The following is a 27767-nucleotide window of genomic DNA, read 5'->3' as shown; positions in this document are numbered from 1 at the left end:
TTGGGAGAGAGAGATATACATAAAAAGCATTCTAATTAAGCATAAAGATTAACTTTTCTTGATTATTCATTAAAATTTTTAGAGAAAGTTTAATTTACCTTAAAAATAGTTAATTAGAAACTTCTAAAGCTTGAGAGAGGTTGAGAAGTGAAATCATTGAGAATATTAACAAAAAAACTGTGAAATTCTTCTTACCTTTAGGTTTGGCTTGCTTTTTTATCTTAGAAGGAAGCCCCCAACCAATCAATTGGTTTAGTTAGGTGAGAGGAAAGCTCCAAGAGTTGTTGAAGAGAGAGAGAAGCTCCAATCTCTCCAAAAGTAGAGGATTTTTAAGGGATAATAGAAAATATGTTTATTTTAATGTGTAATACTGGCATGGTATAGTTCACAAATGAGAATACAGAAGAATGAGGGTCTATTTATAGGTGAGGGAGGCCACTAATTAGTTCTAGAATTTTCGAGCTTCAGTTTGGCTGAATTTGGACAAGATTTGTACCAGTTTAGTTCCCATTTTGATCCAGTTTAGCTCCCAGTTTGATCCAGGAGAGAGGAGATATAAAAATAGCTCAATATTTTTGAATTAAAAACCCTCCCACACATGTGAAGGAGGCGTCTACCTCAAAGGTCCCCCTATCCTTACCAAGGTGTCAAAAATTCATCATTCCTCCAAAATATCTCATTTTTGAAAAGATGCAAGGGGGAAGAGAGCTTGAGCTCTTGCAAGCACACACACACTCACAAAACCCTAATAGAGAATACACAAGGTGAGAGGCTGAATATCTTCTTCTTCTTCACTCAACACACCATATACAAGATAAGAGTACTCATAATATGAAAGGTACTCAACCAATACATACACGGGTTCTCTATAGTGTGAACCCAACTAAATGAGCTGACGCTATAACTATGCCAGTCTCTAGAATGGCTGTCACACAGCCTGTCATCCCACTGGCCGCATATCACCCAAGATCTCACCAACCATGCCAGTGGTGTAAGTGTGGGGCCTATCCCCCAGGCAGGTCATTAGTGTCCACCGCCTCACTAGACGAGCTTGATATCTCAACACTCCCCCTCGAGCTCAACTCCATCTCATGTACACCAAGCGAAGCCCTGAATCTGCAGAGCTTCTCTGTACCCAATGCTTTGGTGAAGATGTCAGCTATCTGTGCAGACATAAACAAGGTCAAGGTCTCCTGCCAAGACCTTCTCTCTGACAAAATGGTAGTGGACCTCTATATGCTTCGTACGAGCATGAAATACTGGGTTCCTGGCCAACTGTATACTGCTAATGTTGCCACAGAAAATGACAACTTGTCTATCCACTGATAGACCCAAATCTGCAAGTAGCTTTCTCAACCAAGCTACCTCACATGCTGCCATAGCAGCTCCTTTGTACTCGGCCTCTGTACTGGATAGAGCAACCGTAGGCTGCTTCTTGCTGCTCCAAGTCACAGCAGCACTCCCCAAAGAAAACATGAATCCACTAGTAGATCTCCTATATGAGATACTACCAGCCCAATCAGCATCTGTGTACCCATGTACACATATCTCTCTCCCAATCTCATAGAATAGTCCACAATGCAAAGTAGACTTCACATACCTCAGTATGCGTCTCAATGCATCCAAATGCGGTTTTCGTGGAACCTGCATAAACTGACTCACCAACCCAACAACATAGCTCAAATCTGGCTTGGTGATCATCATGTATATCAAGCTTCCTACTATGCGTCTATACATAGTAGGATCCTCCAGAATCTCTCCTGAATCTACACTCAACTTGCCATTCTGATCCAATGGCACTGAGATAGGCTTATAGCCTGTCATACCATACTTGGACAACATGTCCAAGCCATACTGTCTCTGCAGTAATCCAATACCATGTGGTGACCTAATCACCTCAATGCCCAAGAAATATCTGAGCTCCCCCAGATCCTTCATCTCGAACTTCTGTCTAAGCAAGATCTTTACATCAAAGATCTCTGCATCATCGTCCCCCGCAATGATCAAGTCATCTACATAGATGACAACAAGCACAACCCCTCTATCACCATGTCTCACATACAGCAAGAAATCTGCATTGGCTACATGAAAGCCAATAGTGACAAGATATTCAGAAATCTTGTCAGACCATGCTCTTGGTGCTTTCTTTAAGCCATACAAGGCTTTCTTCAACCTGCAAACATGCTCGGGGTGACCACATCCTCATGACCAGGTGGCTGCAACATATACACCTCTTCTTGCAAATCCCCATGCAAAAATGCATTCTTTACATCCATCTGATGTAAAGACCATTGCTTTGACGCAGCCACTGCTATCACAACTCTCACTGTTGCCATCTTGGCAACTGGGCTGAAAGTTTCCTCATAATCAATGCCATATGTCTGAGCATATCCTTTGGCTACCAATCTAGCCTTATACCTGTTTATGCTTCCATCACTGTTATGTTTTACTTTGTACAACCACTTGCATCCAATGGCTTTCTTGCCTTCAGGCAATTGCACTAAGTCCCAAGTTTCATTTCCATATAGTGCATTCATCTCCTCATCCATAGCTTTCTCCTAGCACACATTTCCAATAGCCTCATCAATGCATGTGGGCTCAACAACCTGCACAACATTTGCCATATATGCATAGTGATGTGCCGCATAACCATCATAGGTAAATCTCTGCACAGGATTTTTCACTCTCCCAGATCTTCGCAGCTTTTCATTCATGGCTTCCATAGCCTTCTTTACACTAGGTGTTCTAATAGCTGGGATCCCAAGCTCCTCATCAAGGCTCATATCTGAGCCACTAGACTCTCCATCAACATGAGAATGCCCTGCAGAAATGTCAGGCATACCAAGGGGCTCAACCACTTTCTCTTTTCCTTTACGTGATGTATTAATCACATTTGCAGGACTGGTATTATGACGCAGCCTGCCACTCCATGGTCTATCAAAATAGACCCACTAGATGAGGACTCTCCTGGTCCACTCAAAGACTGTGATTGCTGACCTGCATTCTGTGCAACCACACTTCCACTCACATCAGCCCCAACAGCTTCTTTTTCATCAGCATACCAGCTGCTCATCTCATCAAAGACAACATCCCTGCTTACCCTCAACTCACGTGTAGCAGGGTTATAACACCTGTATCCCTTTTGCTCAAGGGAATATCCAATAAACACACATTTTCAGCTTTCGGATCCAGCTTAGTTCTCAGCTCATCTGGCACATGCACATATGCAATGCATCCAGACTTTCAGATGAGACAAATCTGATTTTTTGCCAGTAAACCTCTCCTCTGGAGTTACATTATGTATGGCTGCAGTTGGAGTCCTGTTCATGATGTATACTGCTGTAGAAACAGTCTCAGCCCAATAGCTATGCGGCATATTTTTCTCTTCCATCAATGCTTGCGCAATTTCAGTAATGTGCCTGTTTTTCCGCTCAGCAACTCCATTTTGCTGCGGAGTGTATTTGCATGTAAACTGTCTCCGAATACCATTCTTCTTCAAAAATTCAGAGAACTCATTGGAGTACTCTCCCCCTCCATCTGACCTTAGGCACTTTACATATTTTCCTGTTTGCTTTTCAACCATAACTCTGAAATTCTGAAAGTGAGTAAACACCTCACTCTTCTCCTTCATGAAGTATACCCATACTTTCCTTGTGTGGTCATCAATAAACGTCATATAATACCTGCAACCTCCCATAGATATGGTCTTCGTAGGACCCCATAAATCTGAATGCACAACATCTAGTGCATTTCTGCTCACATATCTGTTACGTGGAAACACATGCTTTGTTTGCTTCCCAAATTGGCATGCTTCACATATTTTCTGCATACCTTCCACTTTAAATTTTGGCAGCCCTGTCACAATTCCTTTAGTCTGCATAGACTTCAATCTCTGCACATTCACATGTCCAATCCTTTTATGCCAAATGTCTGCGTTTGCAACAATTCTTGGACCATTTGCAAACATCGTAGCACTCACTTCAGGCATGTCTACATTCAACGTAAACATTCTGCCCACTCTGTTGCCTTTTGCAACCAACCTGCACTTGTCTTTAAAGTCTTCAACATAATAACCATCAGGCTTAAACCTAACCTGCAAACCCTGCTCAATCATCTGGCCAACTGAAACCAAATTCTTTGTTATGTTTGGAACGTGAAGTACATCTGCAAGGTACTTCACTTTGCCATCCTGCATAGACAATGGCACATCTCCAACATGGGCAATTGGATGAGCAGTGTCATCCCCTGTTTCCACAAAACCTGGTCTTTCAAGGTTTTTCATCTCCTTGAACCACTCCCCATGACTTGTCATGTGGTTCGAAGCACCTGAATCCACATACCATACATCATCTTTTTGTGCTGCTTCAACATTTTCAGACATGGCATTCACGACATGCTGCATAACAAACAACCTTTCATTGTCCTCATTATTTCTGCTTGAGGATGCATAGTTGTTTTGCTGCACTTTCCCATTTTGCATGTCAGCCTGCTTCTTATAACATTCTGCCTGCACATGTCCAGGCTTACCATAATAATAGCATTCACGTGCATCATTATACTGCCTTTGCCAATTTCCACGGCCTCTTTGACTCCCCCTGCTCTCAATTTGCCTCTTCCACCTGCGTGTTGTTGTTGTTGTTGTGAATTTTGGGACTATTGTTGTTGCTGCTCTGCTAGCCATAATTCTGATTACCTGTTCGGCCACCTCCTTGACCGCGTCCACGGCCTCCTCTACCTTGTCCTCTTCCTGACCTTGTGTAGAAGGCCTGTTGCTCTGAACTATTTTTGGTTTGTGGAGACTGTTGGTCTTCACCCAAGCTCTTCTCTTCTATAATCAGCATGGACACAAAATCTGTAAAGTTGGGAATGTTTTCCCGAGTCTGAATAGACGTCTTGAATGCTTTGTATTGTGGCCCGAGACCACGTAGACAGACTTCCACCTTGTCATCATCATCTACTGACACATCAATAGATGCAAGGGATTCCACAATACCCTTTATCTTCAGCGCATAGTCATTCACAGACATGCTCTTTTTCTCCACACTTTTTCTCCACAATATGAAGTTCATTCTTCAACTGTATCTTACGTGCCTTGGTATTTATCTCATAGAGCTTTACCAAGGTGTCCCATGCCTCCTTGGGGGACTTGGCATCCTGAATGCGCCCAATCATGATGTCCTGTATACTAATGGAAAGCCAATACATAACTTTCCTGGCTCCTTGGTTCCAGTCTTTAAACTCTTTCACATCTGCAGCAGTCCCGGTATCTCTGGTGCCTCTTCATGCTCACCTTCTATGTAGTCCCAATAGCCCTTTCCCATCAGGAAATTCGTCAACCTGAATCTCCAAGCATGGAAGTTATTCTTATCAAGCTTCTCAGCCACAATCTGGGTTATCCCATCATTTGACATCTTGCCAAACACATAATTTTACCAGAAACAGCACTCTGGTTTTTTTGCACAAACTGCTGTATTTTCTGCAGCGGTACTGTAGTACTCTCAAATGTCACAACCAGTGACTTCAATGTGCATACATACACCCAATGGCAACTGTTGACCTCTTTGCAGCACCCAGAGTGTCTGCATAGTCAATCTGTCTTCCTGCAGTTCTTAAAATAGAGTTCTGCAGAGAATCGATGACTTATAAATTTTGAACTATTCCAACAGAAATCAAGGCCACCATGGATTGCATTGTAGCAAAAACATATTACCTGAGCGTCATCTAGAAGATGAATTGGATGTTTGATGACACATTTTGCCTCGATCCTCTGCTTACAAATATCCTTTTTGTTTTGTGAAACTCTCGTCTCAGATTTCCAAAAAGCGGTCACCAAATCTCTAGTTTCACTTGTGATACTTGTATACAAAGGCAATTGTCTGTGATGACAAGCACTAAGTGGCAACACTTCATTCTCATCTTTCATTTCCAGTCGACTACTTGTTGCTGCCGCTATATTCCGTCGATGAACACCCAAGACAGCAGCAATTTTGGACTGGTTCACTGACATTGTTCTCTGATCACCATTGTTCAGTATCATCATCAAAGAGGCTCTCTTTACAAACAGCTCACTTGTAGAGTGAGGTACTTTCAATTGAGTCAATGTGTTGCGAACGTTGGAAAGAAGACTCCATTGCACTCCTCAACTTGGAAAACAGCTGATGATGCATGAGCTGCTCTAGAATTTCCTGTTGTTCTACTGTTGTTAGTCCTTGGGTCTGTCGACGCCAACATCTAGTCATGGCTTTGCATATATTGTTCCTTGACCTGGTTCTTGAAAGGCTACCTTCCCTAGCAGGGTTGCGCTCCTTGCATCGTTGCTCACGCTTCTTTTGCGCCCAATAGCCCCGGAGAAATTCTTGGTTGCCGACAGGTTCGTGAGCAGCTTGGGTTTCTTTGATAGTATCCTCTGTAAATGTAGGTATCCGTGACTCAAGGTTAGTGAAGGGATCACACTCAACCTCCAGCATTGTCTCTGTAAATATGGTGACGGCTTGAGCTGCCATGTTTATACAGAGAGAGAGAGGGCTATGGTGTTCCGCAGGGAATAGAGGATGTGCAGGAGAGAGGTCTAAGAGAGAGAGAGAGAGAGAGAGAGAGAGAGAGAGAGAGAGAGAGAGAGAGGGGGGGGGGGGGAGGTCTGAGAGAAAGAGAGGGGAGGTCTGAGAGAGAGAGAGAGAGGGAGAGAGAGAAATCTGCTTCCTTGCATTCCACCCACGTCTCCACCCACGTCTATCTGTTATGGGACGTTTCAAAAAAAGACTAAAGTATAACACCTCAGGGAATTTTCACAGCTTAATATTTCTCCTTTATTTCCTTTTTGTCCTCTTTTTCTTTACTCTTGTTCTACCAAGCCTAGGTGGTGTCAAGGACAACCAATTTTGTCCTCTTTTTCTTTACTCTTGTTCTACCAAGCCTAGGTGGTGTCAAGGACAACCAATTTTGTACCACCATCCCTTGCTTTCACCCAGAAGCATCTTCAAAGTACAATTCAATATCCGGACCAAACTCCAGAACAAGATACATATCTGAGGTGGGCTATCCTCAAGGCTTTTCTTCAAGTTTACAAAACTGTATTTTCAGGACAACAACTATTACAAGCATGCATACAAGAGCTCAGTTTTCCAGCTTTGACTCTTTACTCAAAACCTCACAGAAAACCTGTCCAGTATACTTTCACGCAGGAGATTACATTCAGTTTACAATCCATCTCCAAAGCAATCCACAAAACTAGCATATAACTGACTCCAAGCTTAGAAAAAACATCAACACCTCATACAGCCTACGCTTCCACCATTTTAGAGCAGCAACACGAGCAGGTCCCAAAGCTCCACGACCCTAGCTTGCAGCATGGCATTTCTTAGCCATCTTGGCAGACAACCACCTCTCTAAAAGGCACCTTTCTTTGTCTTCTATTCCCTCAGCTTGCACACATATCGCCTCACGGCCACATAGCTCCAAGAAAACCAAACCGTCGGCCTTTGAGGAAATCCCAACATCATCACAACTCAACCTCAGCCCTACGTTTCCCTCTTCAGAACCAAGGCACTGTAGCACCACATCTCGAACAAAGTCTAATGCCTTTTATTATGTTTTAACAGAAGCTACCTCATAGCATCTGTGCTTACAACCCCAAGCTATCGGCCTTAGAGGAATTAACAAAGATAGGTGCTCTCTCCATAACAAAAACTTCCCTTCACAGTATTCCTCTATGCTTCCGGACCTGCAGCCTGCAACAATAGGTGCAAGAACAAGACAGGCCCCAACACATTCAAAATCTTGAAAGAGAAATCGGTGTGAAGCCAAACACATAGCCCAAGCCTTCTCTGGATCACCTCTCAGGATTCAGCTAGCCCAACACACAGGCTCATAGCAGCAACAACTCCCCCGTCTCCAATGCTCCCCGGCTCAGTTTCCAGAAAAATATCTCTTCTGCCCCTGAAAATCTCTAGCACAGCCCATGCAGGTCGCATCTCTTCTTCTAGTTCTTGGCTCTGGAAACTTCGAAAGCCTCTTTCCTTTGCAATGGAGATGCAGTACTTTGACAAGCTCTCTGTTGCTTCCCTTAGCCTCCAGCAGCGAATTCAGCAAGCTCCACTCGCCACCTTCTTTCCACAGCAACCGTAGCAACTCCACGGTCTCTGCTCTACGTCCACAGCTTCACAGTCTCTCAATTCAAAAAGACAGGCGGCTGCTTCTTGCTTTACGCTCTCCCAAAAAAAACTCTTTAAATCTACTCCCTCAGGCTCCAAAAACGGTGAGTTCTCCCAGAGGCTCCCTAAGCTAACACTTGGCATTGGCCTGCATGCCTGCCACCTATTCAAATCAACTCTTGCATGACACATAGGTGCCCAGTCACATTATCAACATCCATCACACAGTCTACCTTAATCCCTCTTCAAAACCTTGGAAATTGTGCCAAAACTTTTTTTTTTCTTCTCACTTTCTCTCTTCTGTACATTGAATTTTATTTCAACCAAAACGCAAAGCTGACTCAAACTAATTACATATTTCTTGAAACTCTTAGTACTCTGCACAATATATACACATCATCAGTCTCTGTTTTTGTCCACACACCGCCTAAGGCAAACCCACTGTCATCAGTAACTACCTCAAAAGGTTTGGTAAAATCTGGCAATTTAAGGACATGGTTGGTTACTAAGACTGTCTTCAGCTTATCAAAGGTACTCTGACACATTGCAGTCCACTAAAAAAGGGTACTCTTCTTGAGAAGGTTAGTTAAAGGGGATGCTATCTGAGCATACCTGGGTATAAAGATTCTATACCATCTGGTTAATCCTAGGAATCCTCTCACTTCCTTTACCGTCTTGGGTTTTGGCCATTCTATGACTGCTTGGATCTTTGTGGGGTCTGGAGAAATCCCATCTTTTGATACTATGAATCCCAAGTATTCCACCTTGTCTCACAACAGAGAAAGAACACTTGCTCTTTTTTGCAAAGAGTTGGTGTTTCCTTAGGATTTCCAGGACCTTGTGCACATGATCTTCATGATCTGCAGCATTCTTTGAGTATACCAAGATATCATCAAAGAAGACAAGAACAAAATCATCCAAGTATTCTCTGAGAATTTCTTGCATAAGACGATTAAACGTCGTCGAGGCATTAGTCAATCCAAACGGCATGACTGTGAACTCGTAATGCCCATAGAAAGTATTGAATGCTATCTTCGGGATGTCCTGCTCCTTGTTTTTTATCTCGTAGTACCCAGATTTGAGATCTATCTTTGTGAACATTTGGGTCCCACTTAACTGATCCAAAAGTTCATCAATCCTAGGGATAGGATACTTATTTTTGATTGTTATTTATTCAATCCTTTGTAGTCAATACAGAGTCTTAACGTTTCATCTTTTGTTAATTTTGAAAGAGAACGGGCGCACCCCAACGTGAGACACTGGGTCTGATAAATCCGTGCTCTAACAATTATCTTAACTGTTCCTTAAGTTCTATGGTTTCAGGGACTGGCATTTTGTATGCATGATGGGCTACTGGCTGAGCTCCAAGGGTTAACTCTTGATCTCATGATCTACTTCGTGAGACGGAGGCATCTAAGTCAGCACTTCAGGGAACACATCTGTATACTCACTTAACCACTCTGGTTCTTTAGCCTTGCATTTTATGTCTACCGGATTCATCTTAATGACATAAATAGCTTGCCTCTTTTTGAGCCCTTTTAACAATTTATAAGCCTTGACTAATTGCAGCACTGGGGATCCAAAAATTCTAGTTCCTTGAACTTTATTCCCATGAAGGTCAAGGAAAGAGATGGTTCCATTGTGACAATGAATGTCAGCCTAATTCTTATGGAGCCAATCCATTCCAAGGATTCCAAGACTCCCAAGGGTAAGACCCTAAACTGGCACTCTGTTACGTTCCCATCAAGACTAAACTAAATAAGGTCTGTCTCAAGGTGCGTGTGAAAAGAATCTTTCCACTGGCCAATTCCACTTGCATAGGTTTCCCCAATTTTTGATTTAGGACTAACTTACGCAGACATCCTGGAGAAATAAAAGAATGAGTACTGCTTGAATCAATCAAAAGCTTGAATTGCTTACCCTGGTACTCTGCAGGAGTCTGGAGAACTGAAAATTGACGGTTATTCCTCTGATGCTCTATTGCACTGCAGCATAGATCTGTCCTTTTTCTTCCTCCACTTCATCAGCTATAGTGATGGCTCTAACTGCTGCAGTCTGAGGTGGAACTCTCTCTCGTTGGTTTCCCCAATTCTGGTAGGGAGTTTGGAGATTGCTTTGCATGGAGGTTGCATGGAGGTTGCAGGCTGACTTGGCACTCTTCTGGGGTTGCCCCATGATTTTGGCGCGGGGGACCCTAATTGGACTAATACAAAGGAGTCTGTCTCTGAATTCTGGGACCCTAACTTCCTTGGCCCACAGAAGGAGATGGGCAATCCTTGAACTAGCTCCCAAACCCCTGACATCCGAAGCACCTGTTCTCACTTTGAAGCTCTTCCCTCTGCATTCTTGAAAGAGCCAGATTTCCTGAGGGGAAAGGTCTTCCTTCAATTTTGAAACTTCCCGACTCAAGATTCTGGTTGGGACCTTGGTGTCTCTTTAGAGGCGGAAGGTTGGAAGAACTTCCTGGTGTCTAGAATCTCTTAAAGGATGAGGGAGCTGGCTTGCGAGACTTTAACGATGAAGGCTTTGGCAAAGTCCTTTGCCATTCTTATAGCTTTAGCAATAGAAATTGGCATGGCATTCTTGACCAGGGTGTGTAAAGGTTTGTTCATTCCTCGAATGAACTTGGCCACCATAAGTTGCTCTTCGTCTAGCGGTGGTGAGTACTTGAGAAAAAGAGCAAATGTGTGGTGATATTCTTCAATGGTTTTGCTCCCCTCGTTTAGCTCCTCTAATAATTCATTCATCTTGGTTTTTGAAAATTCGGGGACAAAATCCCTTCCTTAGATAGGCTTTAAGATCATTCTAGGAGTGGGTATTCCTATCCAGATGGTTGGTGTCGCAATGGTTTCTCCATGCCACCCTAGCTATTTCCATAATTTTCAGCCTAGTGAGACCCATTTTCCTCCTAACACCATATTGGGGAATATGGGAATTTTCCACAAGTTTGGGACACATGGTCAAAAGTTTGGATTAACCATAACTTGAACACCACTAATCCAAAATGAGCACTTTATAGCTCTTTAGATTTCATTTTTCAAGCGCTTTCCAACGATAGGTCATATGATAGGGTTTTGAGAAACTTACAAACATGTTATCCATGTCCCCTTTTTTAAGTATTCAAAAATGGGAATTGGGAAATTCCCAAATTCACTAATATGGTGTTTCCTCTCGTTGTATTCGGTGACATCAAAATATTCCTCCATTGCCTCAACCCACTTCTCATAGCCTCGCCTAAGTTCTCCCCTTCACCTTTGAAGGGTCTTTCTGTGAAGAGCTTTACGAACATCGGGGTCAAGATCTTCTTCATTAGTGAGAGGATTTGGCTGAGGGCCACGGTTCCCTCGCCTCACAATTTTGCCAAAAATGATACATTATTAAATTTTCATTTTGATTTTGTCCACGAGATCCTAAGACTTAAGAGGTTTGGAAAATAATTTCTTAAACAAGATAAATGATCTTATTGGAGATCTATGTGACATATGTCCGGTAATAACAGATTTTGCTTCATTAATTCGTCACATAATAACAATCACTTATACAACAGGGAATTCTTCCACAAAACATTTCTTCATTTAAAGGTTGGAATATATACATAGAGTGTCTCGGCTCTAGAAGTCAAAACCTCCTCGAGAGATGCATAAGACGGCAATACTGGGCTATAGACATGCCCCGATTACAAATGTTCCCTTACTACCAAGGGAGCTACTATCTTCTCCTTATTAGGAATAAAGCAACTAAAAGTCTGTAGATATGGTAGGAAAGTCTAAAATCTTGAGGCATAGGGTGATATAAAATAACACCATGTATCACTTTTAGCCTCATCAGAATCATGGCCAATGAGATATTCTGCCTCAGCATCGCGTGTTGGTCGCAAAACAAGAGGCGTGGACATACCACCCTACAAACCACTTGTGCTGCCATCTCTCCACTGGGTTAGGGAAATATAAATCCTCGAAATGGCTTGCGAGTTTAGCTCGGCTCATTCGAGTTAGCGGAATAGTTGAGATGTTCGAAGGCAAAAGCAGTCATATCTTGTGACTGGGTGAGATCGGGAACACCAGAGAAGTGTGGAACTTCAATCTATAAAACTACTGGCCGTTGCTCTCATAGTCGTGGTCTACCAAAATCATTGGGTTTACTTCTAACAAGGATTTTCTTCAGATAAACATCTACTGAACTTCTAACCGTGAGAAAATTTTATCTTTATGAATTTCATTCCTTCCTAACCATAATAGATTAAGAATTGGTTCTATATGAGAATACCTGATTTTTATACAGATACTCTTCTAATTTTGGATAAATATCAATTTGGTGATTTATCCACATAAAATATCTAAAGATATTCTTTCTACTAATTTAATTTATCAAACCTAATTCTCTAGGTGGAATTATGGTGAAAATCCCTCCTTTGTCACCAATATTTAATTTAAAACTTTCTCTTCTTAAATACCACAAAAATTCTTCTTTTAATTAAATACAAATATCTATTTTTTGAATATGTTTAAAATTCCTCTTTTTGCATTTAAATGATTGAATTCCAAATGTCATGGGAATTCCTCTTTTATCATTTAAAAATTTATCATGCATAAAATAAATTTATCTAAAATTTCTCTTTAAATTAAATAAAAATATCCATTAATTCAAATATGCCAAGAATTTCACTTTTACCATTTAAATGCTTGACTTCCAAATTTCATGGGAATTCCTCTTTTATCATTTAAAAATTTTCATGCATAAAATAAATTTATCTAAAATTTCTCTTTAAATTAAATAAGAATATCCATTAATTCAAATATGCCAAGAATTCCACTTTTACCATTTAAATGATTAAATTCCAAATGTCATGGGAATTCCTCTTTTATCATTTAAAATTTCTCATTCATAAAATAAATTTATCTAAACTTCCTCTTTAAATTAAATAGAAATATCCATTAATTCAAATATGCCACAAATTTCACTTTTACCATTTAAATGACTGAATTCCAAATGTCATGGGAATTCCTCTTTTATCATTTCAAATTTGTCATGCATAAAATAAATTTATCTAAAATACCTCTTTATATTAAATAATTATTTATGCATAAACACTAAAAATTAGTTTCTCATGAATATGATGAAAATCATTCTTTTAGCATACGATATCCAATCCTAGAATATGGTAGGAAGTCCTCTTTTCAAAATATGCATAAAAATGAGATATCTATTATTTTCTAAAATTTTTACCATAGCTTTGTTCTATTATTGATAATTTAGCCATAATCATAGTCTTAATTATGATTAATCTACTAGATTAGGCTATTTCTACTATTCTTCTTTTTCCAAAATGATAGGATTTGTCTCTTTCACATTTATAATCACTTAAAGTAGTTTTTTAAACTACTTATAAGAGTTTACCATTCTTTTATTATCATAAAAGCATAAAAAACTATTTTCTTAACCTCGAGCTTAACAAGCTTAGGGTAAGGCTTTGATTTAAGAATTTATCAAATGAGAAGCATTCATTTGCTAAAGAATTAGTAATAGGAATGACTATTCTTTTGGGAGAGAGAGATACATAAAAATCATTCTAATTAAGCATAAAGATTAACTTTTCTTGATTATTCATTAAACTTTTTAGAGAAAGCTTGATTTACCTTAAAAACAATTAATTAGAAACTTCTCAAGCCTAAGAGGGGTTGAGAAGTGAAATCATTAAGAATAAAAAACCATGAAATTCTTCTTATCTTTAGGTTTGGCTTGCTTCTTTAAGTGAGTTGAGAGGGAAGCTCCAAGAGTTGTTGAAGAGAGAGAGAAGCTCCAATCTCCCCAAAAGTAGAGGATTTTTAAGGGATAATAGAAAATATGCTTATTTTAATGTAATACTGGCATGGTATAGTTCACAGATGAGAATAAAATAGAATGAGGGTCTATTTATAGGTGAGGGAGGCCACTAACTAAGTTCTGGAATTTTCTAGCTTCAATTTGGTTGAATTCAGACAAGATTTGGACTAGTTTAGCTCCCATTTTGATCCAGAAGAGAGGAGAGATGAAAATATCTCAATATTTTTGAATTAAAAACCCTCCCACATATGTGAAGGAGGTGCCTACCTCAAAGGTCCCCCTCTCCTTACCCAAGGTGTGAAAAATTCATCATTCCTCCAAAAAATCTCATTTTTTAAGTAATTTCTCTTAATTTTTAACTAATAAACCTTGTACCCAACAACTCTTCATCTTATGTGAGCATTTACTCATTTTTGGGTATTTTCTTTTATTCATTGGATTTATCTCATCCCAACACATGGATTAATCCTATTGGCCATTGAAACCTTAATTGGACCATAATCCAAAATTTTTTAAAAATCTTGACCCTTAGGCTAAGGTTACTTATATCATTTTTAATTGATTTCTAATGCAACTTGGAGAATTTATTTTGAACTTATGTTTGAGGGAAATATATTTTTGATACTAGGAGAATTTTTATATCCAAAAATATCTCAATATTGAATTACCTCTCTCTAGAACTTTTCCTCTTTAGACAAAAACAAGGGAAAAAAATATTTTCTTGTATTCTAAAATAGGGAATGATTACAAGGGATTGAGGTAAAAGCTTATTCATTATTCAGGCTAAGGTGGAATCTTAAATCCTCTCGCACTTGAAAAATGCAAGATGTCCTCATCTCGCAAAGTGGGGGTAATCTTTTGTCGACTCTTCTTCTTTATCCCAGGTGGCATCTTCTAGAGGGAAGAACTTCCACTTGACTAAAAATGAGGACTCTGCTCCTGAGAACCTTCTCCCGAACGTCAAGGATTTCTTCAGGTTGGAGTACCATCTAGCCTTGAGTCGTCGGAGAAATCAATTGTTCATCATCAAGCATGTGACTCGAGCTAGGTACATATTTCTTAAGCAAACTGACGTGGAATACATTATTTACCTTGAGATGGGGAGGCAGAAGAAGTTTATAATCTAGATCGCTCACTTTCTTTATAATAGTATACGGTCCACAGTATCTCTCGGAGAGAGCTTCTTGTACTTCCCTAAAGATAAGGAACTTCTTTTTGGTCGTACTCGAATGAAGACCATATCTGATTCTTCAAACTCTCTCTCTGATCTCTTTTTATCTGCATATTACTTTTGCCTATCTTGAGCTGCCTTAATATCTTTATGGATTGATTGCATTTACTGGTCCATGTCATCAAGCATTTGTCTGGACATTTCAACTTTGATCAATGGGTCAAACCAAGTCAACGGTGTAAGGCAATCTTGTCCATACATTTAGGACTCATCCCAATGCTTCGATGATAAGTTTTTAATCAAAGAAATTATTTTTATAGATGGAAGTTCCATACTTATCTGGTATTCCGAACCTCACCCAGTCGGAAGACATGACTGCGTTCGCCTTTGAGCATCTCATCTCTTCCACTGCAACTCGAACAAGCCGAGTCAGACTCACATGCCATTTCAAGGATTTATATTTTCCTGACCCAGTGAAGATACTACAACATAAGTGGTTTGCAAGGTAGTATGTCCACACCTCTTGCGATCGGCGTGCAACGCTGAGGTAAAACCTCTCATTGGCCATGATTCTGATAAAGTTGAAAGTGGTACATGGTGTCATTCTATATCATTCAACGCCTCGGAATTTCAGACTCTCATGCCAAATCTATAGACTCCTTAGTTGCTTTATTCCTAAATGTTTGTATCAGGGCATGGCTATGGCCCTGTACCGCCGTCTTATGTGTCTCCTGAGGAGATTTTGATTTCTAGAGCCGAGCTGCTCTATGTATATATTGAAACTTTTATATAAATAAAGAAATGTTTTTTGGAGAAAAATTCCCTACTGTATAAGTGATTGTTTATGGGGACAAAATTGATAACAAAAAATTTGTTATCGAACATATGTCATAGATCTCCAATAAGATCATTTGTCTTGTTTAAGAAATTATTTTTCAAACCTCTTAAGTCTTAGGAGCTCGTGGACGATATCAAAAATAAAAATTTAATAATATATCATTTTTGGCATAGTCATGAGAGGAGGAAATCATGGCCGTCAGCTAGACCCTCTCTCTGAAGATGATGAGTGCTTGACCCTGATGTTCGCAAGGCTCTTCATAGAACTCAGCCAGGACCCTTCAAAGGAGAAGGGGAGAACCTGCAAGGTTGTGGAGAAATGGGTGGAAGCCATGGAAGAATATTTTGACATCACCGGCTACAATGAGTGAAGCAAAATGGCTCTTGCCACCAGGCTGAAGATAGTGGAAATAGCGAGGGTGGCATGGAGGAACCATTGTGACACCAACTATCTGGACAGAAATACTTAGTCCTGGAACGACCTTAAAACCTATTTAAGGAAGAGATTTTGTCCCTGTAGATTTTTGGAAACCAAAATGAACAAATTCTTAGAGCTGAAGCAGGGGAGCGAAACCATGGAGGAATATCACCAGGCCTTTGCTCTTCTTCTTCTTAAATATTCACCACCTCTAGATGAAGAGAAACTCATGGCCAGATTCATTCACGGAATGAACAAACCCTTGGACACACTGGTCAAAAATGCCAAGCTAGTGTCCATGTGGCAGCTGAAGCTGTCAGAATGGCAAAGGAATTTTCCAAAGCCTTCATCGTAAAAGTCCTGCCAAATCCAGCTCCCTCATCCTTCAAGAGATTTCAAACTCTGGGAGGTTCTTCTAAATTTCCACCGCCTCCAAAGAGACACCAAGGTCCTAACCAGAATGTGGATATGGGAAGCTTCAGAAATGAAGGAAGACCTTTCCCTCGTCGAAGTACATTCTCAGGAACTCCAGCTCTCTCCAGAATGCAAAGGGAAGAGCTTCAAAGCGAGAATAGATGCTTTGGATGTCAGGGACTTGGGCGCACCAGCTCAAGGATTGCCCATCTCCTTCTGTGGGCCAAGGAAGCCAGGGTCCAAGAGTTCCGAGACAAACTCCTTCATATTAGTCCAATCAGGGTGGTCCCCCGTGCCAGAATCACGGTAACCCAAGAAGAGTGCCAGCTCAGCCTGCAGCCTCCATGCAAAGTAGTCTCCCAACTCCCTTCTAAAATTGGAATAACCAAAGAGAGAGAGTTTGACCTCAGACTGTAGCAACCAGAGCAGTCACCATAGCTGAGGAAGTGGAGGAAGAGAAAGGACAAATCTATGTAGCAATTGAGCATCAGGGGAATAACCGTCAATTCTCAGTCCTCCAGACTCTAGCAGAGTACCAGGGTAAGCAATTTAAGCTTTTAATTGATTTAGGCAATACTCATTCTTTAATTTCCCCAGGATGTCTACGTAAATTAGTCCTAAATAAAAAATCAGGGAAACCTATGCAAGTGGAATTAGTCAGTGGTGGGAAGATTCTTTTCACTCACCTTGAGACTTACCTTATTCTGTGTAGCCTAGATGGGAAAGTAACAGAGTGCCAGTTCAGAGTCCTACCCCTAGAAATATATGATGGAATCCTTGGAATGGATTGGCTCCAAAAGAATCAGGCTGACATTTATTGTTTGTCACAAAGGAACCATCTCTTTCCTTGACCTTCTCGGGAATAAAGTTCAAGGAATTCGAATTTTCGGATCCCCAATGCTACAATTACTCAAGGCTTCCAAATTATTAAAAGGGCTTAGAAAGAGGCAAGCTGTGTATGTCGTTAAAATGAATCCGGTAGACATAAAATGCAAGGCTAAAGAACCAAAGCGGTTAAGTGAGTATGCAGATGTATTTCTTGAAGAGATGACAGAGATGCCTCCGTCTCGTGAAGTAGATCATGAGATTGAATTATTCCCCGGAGCTCAGCCAATAGCCCAGCGTGCATACAAAATGCTAGTCCCTGAAGCTATAGAACTTAAGGAATAGTTAAGACAACTATTAGAGCAGGGATTCGTCAGACCCAGTGTCTCACGTTGGGGTGTGCCTGTTCTCTTTCAAAAGAAGAAAGATGGAACGTTTCTAACGGGGAAATTACTCTAACGAGTCAAGTCAACTAGAAAAACTGATCTGACCAAACCTGAAGTCACATTGTCAGATCAAGAAGAGACTTGCACTTGGTCCATGGAATCACCTCTTTTTTCCTCATTTACAAGGCACAGCCGATGATCCCCTCCCACAGAACAAGGTCTTCTCAGGATTTAAAACTAAATAACGTAACTAGTTGTATATAGTTGTTTCTCAGGAATCCTTCGATCCAACCAACCCCATGTGGCCCATGGGTTAGCCAACCACCTGACCACTGAATTGGTGGGATTCCTTTATAAAGATTTGATTGGGTTTTTGCCCACGTATTGAGAAAAAGTGTTCCCAGTCCCCCTAACCGACGATTCATGTAAAAAATCAAGGTAGACACGTACACACCCAATATGAACTTGCCATTTATAAGAGATTCAATTGGCTTTAAAAACAATCCTTCAATAGAAATCATAATATTTCTGATCATCATTTTCCAAAATTTCGAGTCCATTGTATTACAAAAATGTATCCTCTGAACTCTCTGCCCGCTGAAGACTAGCTGGCCAACCAACAAGATCCAGTATCAAAATTTGATTCCCAAAAATCTTTCCTTTTTGTCCATCTGAAATCTTCCTCGACGTACCCATGGGTGTCCTAGCAACCGTGAGCCCATGCATCACCTGGTCAGAACCCTCTAGGATCCTCCTTAGGTGTCCTAGCACTTCACTCAGGGACCGCTTCGTCGACTCGCCCATCGTACTGGAAGCGTACCATTTTAATCATACCGAGGCTGGTCAAGACCTTGGCAGGCTTTACCGTGAGCAATGTCCCTTAACGGCTCCCCGCCAGCTGTTCCAAACAAACCTCCTCTTAGAAAAACATAAGCCAAATGCTTTCTCGAGCATTCTGGCGTAAAACAATCCTTTGAATGAAAAAAACAGAGGTTCCAAAGCAAGTAAAATTCTAGTTTGAGATCGGTTTCGAAAACCCTTTTTCCATAATTCCCAGTTTCAATAATGAGGATCCTTGATCTCTCATGAGGGTAATCTACCCATCATGATGGGTAATCTACCCATCATTTTGTCCATTTGTCCAACTAGATTCTTGGTGAGTTTGGTCAAGGAAAAACTAGATTAGTTTCGGTAGTCTATTCTTTGGATTTAGTAACTAGAGCACGAAGTTTTTGTCTGATTCAGATTAAGAGAAGGACAATTAGGTTTACTATCCGTCCCTCACGTAGTCCAACCAAATTCATTCGGTTTAGTTCTACAAGGATTCCCTTCAGATAAACATCTAGTTTTGGATAAATATACATTTAGTGATTTTACCAATTAAAATATCCAAACATATTCTTTATGCCACATAATTTCTCAGCCTTAATTCATTAGGTAGAATTATGGTGGAAATTCATCTTTTGATGCTAAAATTTAATTCAAATCCATCTTTTCTTAAATATCATAAAAATTCTTCTTTTGACTAAAATATCAATACCTGATTTTTTTTTGAATAAACTTGAAATCCTTCTTTTTCTCATTTCCATGAGTACAATCCAATTATCATGGGAATTCCTCTTTTTACCTTAAATTAAATCTACTTAAAATTCTTCTTAAAAATTACATAAAATATCCATTAATTCCATTAAGCTAAAAATTTCACTTTTCTCATTTAAACATTTGAATTCGAATATGGTGGGAATTCCTCTTTCATCATTTAAACTTATCTATACAAAAAGATAAATTTAACTAAATTTTCTCTTAAAATTTAAATAAAAGTCTACATTCATTGCTTTACACTAGGAATTACACTTTCCTCATTTAAATATTTGAATTCCAATATGGTGGGAATTCCTCTTTCATCATTTAAATTTATCTATACAAAAAGATAAATTTAACTAAAATCCTTCTTTAATTTTTAAATAAAATATACATTACTTTAGCATCACAATTTTTCTCTTACTTCATTGGAATACATGGATTTCCATTGTCATGGGGATTACTCTTTTAACATAAAAATGGATTACTAGAAATTCCTCTTTTTCATAATTAACTTTTTATGTATAAACATAAAAATCAAATTTTCCATGATTATAATGAGAATCATTCAATTAATCTAGGATGATTAATTAAATTAAAGAGCATAAAAGTATTAAAAAACCATTATTTTGGCCTCCAATTAGACAAGTATAGAAATTACTTTTAGATTAGAGAAATGCTTCATGAGAAGTTTCATTCGAATTGAGAATAGGTCATAGGAATGACAATTCTTTGGGGGAGAGAGAGAAATGCTTAAAAACCATTATAAATTAAGCATAAATGTAAATTTATGTGTTTCTTCATTACAATACATTAAAAAACTTTAATAGTATTCAAAAGCCATTCAATATAATGCTTCTCAAGCTTGAGAGGGGTTGATAAGAGAAACATTTGGAGAATCAAGAAAAAGAAGACAATAATCCACACTTTACCTCCTAAATTACTTGATTCTTTGATCACAGTAGAGGCCCCTAACCAATCAATTGGTTTGGTATGTTGTTGGAGTCTCCAAAGAAGATTGAAGAGAGAGAGAAGCTCCAATCTCTTCAATTTGTAGAGGGTTTTTAGAGGATAATAGAAAATAAGCTTAACTTAGAGTAATACCGGCATAGTTTAGTTCACAGATGAGACTACAAAGGAATGAGGCTCTATTTATAGGTGAGGGAGGCCACTAACTGAGTCTAATCGAGTCTAACTGAGTCCAACTGAGTTCTGGAATTTTCCAGCTTCAGTTTGGCTGAATTTGGACAAGATTTGGACCAGTTTGGCTCCCTTTTTGATTTGGTTTGATCTAGGAGAAAGGAGAGATAAAAATATCCTATTATTTTTTAGTTTAAAACTCATGCACACATGTGAAATAGGTGCCTCCTTGAAGGACCCCCTTTTCCTTACCCATGTGTCAAAAATGAATGATTACTCTAAAATATCTCATTTTTTTATTAATACTTCATAATTTTTAACTAATAAACCTAGTACTTAGTCAACTCTTCATCTTATGTGAGCATTTACTCATTTTTGGGTATTTTATTTTATTATTTAGATTTATCTTGTCCCGACACTTGGATTAATCTTGTTGGTCCATATAGGAACCTTAATTGGAGCATAATAAAAAAAATTTCAAAAATCTTGACCCTTAGGCTAAGGTCTTCTAAATCAATTTTTATTAATTCCAATTGCACCTTGGAAAATCTATTTTGATTTTCTATTAAGGGAAACATTTTTTTTATGTTTGTAGAATTTATTTATTCAAAAATATCCCAATATTGATTTACTACTCTCTAGAATTTTTTTATCTCACTAGGCAAAACAAGGAAATATAATATTTTCTTGTATTCAAAAACATAGAATGATTAAAAGGGATTGAACTAGAGGCTTAATCGGTATTCAGCCCGAGGAGGAATCTTAGAGAGAGAGAGAGAGAGAGAGAGAGAGAGAGAGAGAGAGAGGGACATAAGAAGTAAGGTGAGGATAGAGAGAGAGAGAGAGAGAGAGAGAGAGAGAGAGAGAGAGAGAGGGAGGGAGGGAGAGAGAGAGGGAGGGAGGGAGGGAGGGAGGGAGGGAGAGATAGAGGGAGGAAGGGAATGAGGGAGAGAGAGAGAGAGAGAGAGAGAAAGAGAGAGGGAGGGAGGGAGAGAGGGAGAGAGAGAGAGAGAGAGAGAGAAAGAGAGAGAGAGAGAGAGAGAGAGAGAGGGAGGGAGGGAGGGAGGGGGAGAGAGAGAGAGAGAGAAAGAGAGAGAGAGAGAGAGAGAGAGAGAGAGAGAGTCATTGAAGGTTTGAAGAAAAAAATCTGAATAAAGAAGGGGGGGTTTAGGATGTCAACGCCCATATCCCCCCCTTCTATATAAGGCTCCTTTCTCATGCCAGCCTGCACCAACTTCGCGCATTAGCACCAACTTTCTATTGCAAGCTCTTTTTTGCGCTGTCGTGCTCAGCACCAACTTCGCGCATCAAGCTCCCTCATCCTCAATGCTCAACGCTCATCTCACCAACCGATTGTACATCAAACTCCCTCTTCCTTAACGTTCATCACTCATGCTTCACCAACCGATTGTACATCAAACTCCCTCTTCCTCAAGGTTCATCACTCATGCTTCACAAGAAAATAGCAGACTTCATTTTAGAGTCGATAACTTGTCCATCCATCCATGGTAATCCATGTATGCATAATACTTCATTTAATGCTTGTCATCTCAACATGAATACTCCCAAGATTTGGTGAATCTAAGCTATGGCGGTGCATAAGCATTGATTAAGCTAATCTATCTATGTGGAAGTGACTAAGGGATTAGCAAAAAACATAAATTCTTGGGGGGGGGGGGTATAGGGCACCGGCGTGCCCATACCCCCCTCCTTTATTTTTTGGCAAAAAAACTAAATTCTTGGGGCGGTTTAGGGTGTCGGTGCCCATATCTCCCCCTTCTAGTTAAGGCTCCTCTCTAATGGTCCCCTTTTGTTTCTTCACATCGCAAGCTCCTCGTCTTGAACCGGCTTCACCAACTTCATGCATCACCCTCCCTCTATCAACCTAAATGCTCACATAAGATGAAGAGTGGACTAAGAACCAAAGAAAAGAACTAAAAAAAAACTGAATTTTGACACCTCAGTGTGGGGATCTCCCCTCATAAAGTAGATGCCTTTTTTCTCATCATTACCCCCAATTTTTAATCAATAAAATGAGATATTTTCATCTCTCCTCCCTCCTGTTTCAAATCTAGGTCTAAAAAGTAAGCTGAACTGACCCAAAAATGGTCAAAAATTGACCAAACTGGTCTGGAAAACTCTAGAATCAGTTTGCTTGGTTAGAGGCTCACTTTTTCCTATAAATAGAAGCCTACCCCTTTGTAAAAGCTTAATGGTGTTTATGCACTGTTACTCTACTCCTATCCTGAGCCATCTACATTGAATTTTTTAATAATTCAATTGTTTTTGGCCAATCCTCTCCAAAGTGAATTGGTGGCCACTATTGATTCAAACAAGAGTAGAACCCTCAATCCCTCAAGCCAAAGGAGAGCTTACAAGCTCCATGTAAGCTAATTTTCTTACTTTGTTTATGAATTTTAATGAAAAATCTATGGTTTTCTTGATTTTTATGTTTTGCAGATGATTGAATTAGATTCAAATGTTATGCCTTTGATGAAAAGGCCACCCCCTTCTCTTCTTTACATTCTAACTTTCTTAATCCTAAAAAAGATTAACTAAGTGATTAATTAAACTCTTCTTATTGTTTACTCTCTTGAATTTAGAAAATTATGTGATCAGAGTTTTATAATTCTTAATTGGGTTAATTAAGTCAAGTGAAGAAAGATAAAATTGAGAAATGGTCAGCTATACAAAGGAGGTTATGGAAAAATTTTCCAAAATTTTATGAAAAAAAAAATTGGTTTTTATGTTATTCCAAAAGAGTAATTCCCACCATTTCTATAGCTAAAAGAAATATTCTAATTACTCCGTGTACATATTCACCTATGAATATGCATGGATATCACTGATATTAATTATTAAATTTGATTTCTATCCCTAGAAAGATGCATCAAGGATTTTTTATTATAAAAGTGTTATTCTTATTAGATTTGATTTCTATGCATAGAAAGATGCATAAAGGAATTTTTTTAATCACAAAAGTGTTATTCTTATTAAATTTGATTTCTGTGCATAGAAAGATGCATAAAGGAAAAAAAAATTTATTATAAAAGTGTTATTCTTATTAAATTTTATTTCTATGCATAGAAAGATGCATAAAGGTAATTTTTTTATTATAAAAGCGTTATTCTTATCAAAATTAACTTTTATGCATAGAAAGATGCATAAAGGAATTTTTTTTATAAAAGTGTTATTCTTATTAAATTTGATTTCTATGAATAGAAAGATGCATAAAGGAATTTTTATTATTATAAAAGCATTATTCTTATAAAATTTGATTTTTATGCATAGAAAGATGCATAAAGGAATTTTTTTATTATAAAAGTGTTATTCTTATTAAATTTGATTTCTATGCATAAAAGATGCATAAAGGATTTTTTTTTATTATAGAAGCATTATTCTTATAAAATTTGATTTTTATGCATAAAGGAATTCTTTTTATTTTAAAAGTGTTATTCCTATTAAATTTGATTTTATGCATAAATAGATGCATAAAAGGATTTTTTATAAAAGTGTTATTTCCATTGAAGCTGATTTTTATGCATAAATAGATGCATAAAGAATTTTTATATTAAATTTAGAATTCTCTTAAATTCTATGTTTAAATTCTATGAGTATTTGATAAATGAATAATTAAATACCCTAAGAGAGAAATTTCTATTGTTTTATATTCACACGAATTGTAAAAAGAAAATTCAAAAAATGTATCGAGATCAAAAAATTTAGATAAATGATTAATTTATTCCTCATTGGAATTCGTAACTTATTTAGAAATCAGTTAAGTGAATATTCAAAGAAAAAAATTCAGTAAAATAGTAACTGAATTATCAAAGCTTTTCGAGAAAGATAGTTCAGGAAAAATCTTATCCAACTCGAATCTTGAATCAGACTATGACCAAGACCAAACTCTTTTGTCAAATTCGAGGAGGAAAGAAGGTGTGACTAGTTTAGAAAAATACACTCAAAACTCCTGCCAAATTTGAAATTAAGTTTGAGACCCTTCAAATTGATCTGTGGATCAAGGTTATAGAATTCGAGGAATTCTGGTATGAAATTCAAAATTCTGATCTTGAAGTTTTGGGGATACTGATTCAAGAAATACTCCTTGTATATTCAAAAGAAAATCAAACTAAAAACTTGCATAGAAACCCTCTTTTCTTAAAGGACTGTCTTATGCCAGAATGCTGGAGGGAGCATTTGGTATATGTTTTTCTAAGGGAAGTTCGGTTGCAACAGCTAGCAGGGAGTGTTCAAAGGATGGCTCACGCGGCAAAGCCTGCTTTCGGTACGATGGGCGAGGGCTGACGAAGCGGTCCCTGAGTGAAGTGCCAGGACAACTAAGGAGGATCTTGGAGGGTTCTGACCAAGAGATGCACGGACTCGTGGTGCCCATGACACCCATGCGTATGTCGTGGTGGAAGATATGTATGGTGCACAAAATGATTATTGTAATATGTTACTGGATCTCGTTGGCTGACCAGTTGGTCAACAGAGAGTCCACAGTGATACTGTTTTTTGAGAAACAAGGGACTAGATTGAATTTTTGAGTTATGACATCTGTAACCAATAACTATTTGTCAATGGATTATTTTATATGTTAAAGTTTTAAAGAGGAGTGTGTGCATATCCATTAGGAAGTGAATGGGGTCTTCTTGGGCCCTTTAATTTGCCCAAGCCTAATCAAGGTGGATTAAGGAATAGCCAAATGGGGGGTTGCCATGTGGACTGAAATGTTGGGTTTGTAAGAGAGGTGTAAGAGTGGTCAAAGGGTGCACTTTTTTCCCCAAAAAGGGGGGAGGCAATTTTACAATTTTCGGACCTCCACAACTTCTACATACAAGCTCCGATTTGAGCGGAGATTATAGATCCGTGATCTACGCATCAAGAGCTTTCCATAGATATGTTACATGATATGGTTTTGTTTGCTAGATTTTAAATTCCATTTTTCCCCCAAAATTCAAATTCGAATAAAGTAGCCATTTTGAAGCTTCTAATTAGAAAACATTTCTTCTTAAGAGAAAAGGTTTGACTCCTTAAACTGCCAAATAAAAGGGCCCAAGAAGCTTTCCATTAAGGTCCTAATGGAGGGTTCTGACTAGGAGATGCACGAGCTCGCGGTGCCTATGACACCCATGTGTATGTCATGGAACAAGGGACTGGATGGAATTTTTGAGTTATGACATTTGTAACCAATAACTGTTTGTGAATAGATTATTTTATATGTTGAAGTTTTAAAGAGGAGTGTGTGCATATCTGTATTCGAAAGCAGAAGTTAAGAAAGACATTCAATTATGGGTGGGTGAGTAATTGTCTGGTTCTACCGATTCCACTAGTTGGGTGGTGGCTAACCGATGGGCCGGATGGGGTTAGGCTGGAATCAATGGAGTTTTAAATTGAAATAATAGGAATACGCTTAGAATTTGAGTAGTTAGATAAAAACTTGAAGAATTTCTCAAATGAGTAGATCAATGACTGTGCCTGACTTTGGTAAGGAAAAAAGCGTTGATTTCCTCAAATGATTAGATCAACGATTGTACTTGATTATGGTTAGGAAAAAAGCGTTGATTTCTTCAAATTAATTTAGTGATAGTTTTCCTTCTATCTAGTTTAATCAGGTGAAGGATAGTTTAGTCTCTTGACCTCGTTAGAAAATTCGTTAAGAAAATAAAAAAGGTGGAATCATCCCCATTTTTCGGGCAAGGGAAATTTTCCCGATTTTGGTTTTGGAATGACCACCAGATTAGTCTCGTGTCTGGAAATTTGAGGGCGAGGCCCTGAGTGGGAAAACCTACCTCGCGCAAGAGGAAGCTACTTCCGCTCTGCTAGCAACTGGGAATCCGGTGCGCGGAAGAGGCAGAGGGGTCTCACAGCTGGTATCAGAGCGCTGTTGTAAACTTACAAAACAGCAGCAAAAATTGCCTAAAATTTTAAATGAAATCTGGGAAATAATGTTTTTACTTGTTAAGATTATGTTTGAAATGAACTTCATAAATTGAAAACTCATAAATTGAACTCGATTTTTAGATGGATACCCCAAATCTGTCTAGCATTCCTAGACTCTCCCAGAGTCAGGATATGATCGCCTTTGCCTTTGAAAATCTCATCAACTCTGCTACAACCCGAGAAAGCAGAGTGAGACTCGCTTGTCACTTTGAGGATCTATACTTTCCTGATCCAGTAGAGCGACGTCAGGATATGTGGTTCTCTGGAGGGTGAAGTATTCGCGTCAATACCAATCAACGATAGAGACTCAGACGGAATATCTCGCTAGCCATGATCTTGATAAGGCTAGGAGTTGTTTAGTATGTACAACTCTTTAATCACTCACCCTGGAATTTTAGAATTTCTTGTCATAATTTTAGACTTCTTAGCTACTTGATTCCTAGGGGAAGGATTACAGCACCATTATCAGTGATGAATCGTGTATATGATAGCATGTCTCCATCGTAGTATCGCCTTTTTATGCATACGCGATTGAGGCGGTGACTTTTGGAGCCGAGACGCTCTATGTATATATCAAAAAAATTTGATATGATGTTTTGCAAAAGATTCTAAATTGTTTTCATGGTTGTGAATATTGGTTAGTAAGATTATCAAAGTGAATCTTGTTTTCAAGAATTATGATGGAATATTTATTTGTTTAAGATATAAATCTCAAAAATTAAATAGTCATAAATCTGATGACAAAGTTAAGTTGACAAAAATATTATTTTGGCACGCAGCCCATGGTAGGCAGCCAGATTCTCTTACCGACGTTAGATCCGGCCGTTCTCGTAAAGCCCTGCACCGATTCCAACCTGGTCCCTTCAAGGGTGAAGGAGAAGAGTTAGGAGAAGTAGTGGAAAAATGGATCGAGGCACTGGAAGAGTATTTTGATGTAACTGTTTATAAACGAGAAGAGCAAGATGGCCCTCACCAGATTGAAAATTGTAGAAACGGCCAGGGTCGCATGGAGGAACCATTGCGAGACAAACCATCTTGACCAAAATACCCAGACCTGGTTAGATCTTAAAGCTTACCTT

At 38.8% G+C, this 27767-nt stretch overlaps 1 protein-coding gene across 1 annotated transcript in view; it reads left to right on the top strand.

Annotated features, from left to right (window-relative positions):
- LOC147617746 (uncharacterized) overlaps window positions 1-27767 on the top strand; it is a 277309-nt gene that overhangs the window by 99608 nt on the left and 149934 nt on the right. The gene's annotated exons all lie outside the window — the stretch shown is intronic.

Source organism: Cibotium barometz, chromosome 36 (assembly GCF_041138505.1).
Source record: "Cibotium barometz isolate CiBa-2024 chromosome 36, ASM4113850v1, whole genome shotgun sequence".
In the NCBI taxonomy this organism is placed as follows: Eukaryota; Viridiplantae; Streptophyta; class Polypodiopsida; order Cyatheales; family Cibotiaceae; genus Cibotium; species Cibotium barometz.
This window is presented reverse-complemented; position numbering and strand designations above follow the sequence as displayed.